Source organism: Mandrillus leucophaeus, unplaced genomic scaffold (genome assembly GCF_000951045.1).
Source record: "Mandrillus leucophaeus isolate KB7577 unplaced genomic scaffold, Mleu.le_1.0 Scaffold278, whole genome shotgun sequence".
Classification (NCBI taxonomy): domain Eukaryota; kingdom Metazoa; phylum Chordata; class Mammalia; order Primates; family Cercopithecidae; genus Mandrillus; species Mandrillus leucophaeus.
Window position 1 is genome coordinate 1663178 of NW_012102898.1, and position 2894 is coordinate 1666071.

Genomic DNA, 2894 nt, shown 5'->3' on the forward strand with positions numbered 1-2894 from the left:
GAGCACCCACAGGAAGAAGCTGGGATACCACAGAAAAATCAAACAGCCAGAGCCTTGCTGAGATTGATGCCAGAGGAACTTAGAGCCCAGTGGAAATGGTAGGTGGAAGTGCTTCTCTGCTCCCTTCAATCCTCTGACAATCTGCCTCCCGCTAAAGTTTTGGTGAGTCTGCCCTCATGAAATGGGGCAACACTATTGGTGGTAATTAGAGAATTTCTGAGAAGCAGAGAACCAAATAGCTAATTTGCTCAGCTATGCCCACTCTTCCTTCAGACCCAAATTGACAGTGAGCACCATACCAGCTGTGCACTCATGGTATCATTGTCCTGCCTGGGAATCCTCTACCCTTGAGCCAGTGAACCACCAGACCCGCAAACGTACCTCACAAAGGGCACTGACTTTGGCAGGCACAGAGGACCTGCAGTTCCCCAGGGAGCTGTGGGTCTCCTGGAGATCTAGCCCTTGGCACAAGCCACCTGTAAGGGAGGGAAAGTTCAACCACCAAAGTCTCCCTTGGACAAAGGAAACACAGGTGCATAGCCAATCATTGAAGTGGTCAGCACCAATACCTGGGAGTGAATGTAGCGGGGGATCATCTAACACCCCCCATCCCCGGCCATGTCCATTATACATTGTTTCAAGTGCAGCAGCAATTCTTCCCACTGGGGCCTGGCAATTGCGCACCGAAAGAAAACATTTCTCACCCCGCTGTTCACCCCACAAAACATAGCCTGCACCTGCTCAGGCTTTCACAAATTGCGGAGCCCAACTCCCGCTCCCCACACAGACCAGCAGTGCCCTGGCAATGCGAAGACAGGCCATAGAGCTGCCTTCCTTGGACTAAAGGAAGATGCTCCCTTGGACTCTCCTTCTGGAGGTATCCATTATAAAGGCAGATCTGCAGTCCACAGCTGCATTGCACCTGGAAACCAAAGGACAACGCCTTTTAAACAGAAAGTCATTAGCCCCATGACAGGGGAATGATGGGGAAGAGGATCACATTTCTGCCAGCTCAAAATGAGAAGCTGGTGCATCCCCCAATGCTTCCCCCAAGGCTTCAGAGCACCTCATCACAGTTTCTTCCTGCCACCTCCATCAGAGTGGATGTGACAGCTCCACGCCAGCCTACTCACTGGCTGTTACTGTTAAGCATCATCTACTGGATGGAAGCCCAAACTGAACTATCAAAAAATTACGTGTGCCTGCAACAAACAGCATCTAAGAAAGCCACCTCATGAAACCTATCCACAATCAAGGAACCCATATAGAGTCTTGGCCTCCTGCAAACACCCTGAAATTAAGCCAAATGCTCCTACACAACATACATGATAGTCATATGCTCAAAGAAAAAAATAATTAAAAAAATAAGAAAAGCCCCATTCAAATGATAGCAAATTCAAAAATAAGATGTGACAGTTCCCTCAGATGAGAAAGTATCAGCATCTACATAATGACTCTGGTGGTACAAAACCAGAGTGTTCTGACACCCCCAAAATATCGCACTAGCTCCCTAGCAACCAGATTGAAATGTCTGAAGTGATAGATGAAGAATTCAAAAGATGGATTGAAAGGAAACTTAATGAGATCCAATAGAACGCTGAAATTTAATACAAAGAAGCTGAAAAAAAATGATTCAGGATATGAAAGACATTATAGCTATGTTAAAGAAGAACCAAACAGAACATCTGGAATTTAAAAATTCACTACAGGAAATTCAAAACACAGTTGTAAGACTTAGCAATACACTAGACAATCCAGAAGAAATAATTTCAGAGTTTGAAGGCTAGTTTTCATGAACTAACCAATTCAAAATTTTAATAAAATGAACAAAGCCATCAAGAAATATGGGGTTAGGGAAAGTGACCAAATTTATGTCTTTGCATTTCTGAAACAGAAGAAGAAAAAATAACCCACATAGAAAACATTTTTGAGGGAATAAATAAGGAAGATTTCCTCAATCTTGCTAGAGATGTTGACATCTGAAACAATAAATTCAGAAAACTACTAGGAGATACTACAAAACATAACCATCCTCAAGGCGCATAATCATTAGACTATACAACATGAATGCAAAAGAAAAAAATACCTTAAAGGCAGTGAGAGAAAAGGACCAAATTACCTGTAATAGAAATCCCATAAAACTAATAGCGCAAGTCTCAGCAGACACTTTACAAGGCAGAAGATTAGAGGCCTATTTTCACCTTTCTTAAAGAAAAAAAGAAACAGACAAAAAATTTATATTTTGCCAAAGTAAGCTTCATAAACGATGGAGAAATAATGTACTTTCCAGAAAAACAAATACCAAGGGAATCTGTTACCACCAGGCAAACCCTGTAAGAAACGCTAAAAGGAGTTGTAGACATAGAAACAAAAGAACAATATCTGCTACCATAAAAGAAAATGTAAGTGCAAAGCCCAGAGATCCTATAAAGCAAATATACAATTGAGACTACAAGGCAACTAGCTAACAACACTATGACAGAAACAAAATCTCACACATTAATATTAATCTAAGACATAGCTTAAATTCTCCACTTAAAAGACATAGAGTAGTGAATTAAATAAAAAACAAGACCCAACCTTCTGTTGCCTTCAAAAGACCCTTCTCACATATAAGGACACTCATACACTCAAAGTAAAAATATGGAGAGATATACCATGCAAATGGAAAATGAAAAAGATCAAAAGTGGTTATTCTTATATCAGATAAAATGTACTTTAAACAAACAACAGTAAAAGAAAACAAAGAAAAGCATAACACAAAGTGTTAAATTCAACAAGAAGGTTTATCCATCCTAAATATATATGCAGCTGATATTGCCGCACTCAGATTTGTAGAACAATTACTGCTAAAATTTTCTCCCATTCTGTAGGTTGCCTGTTCACTCTGATGA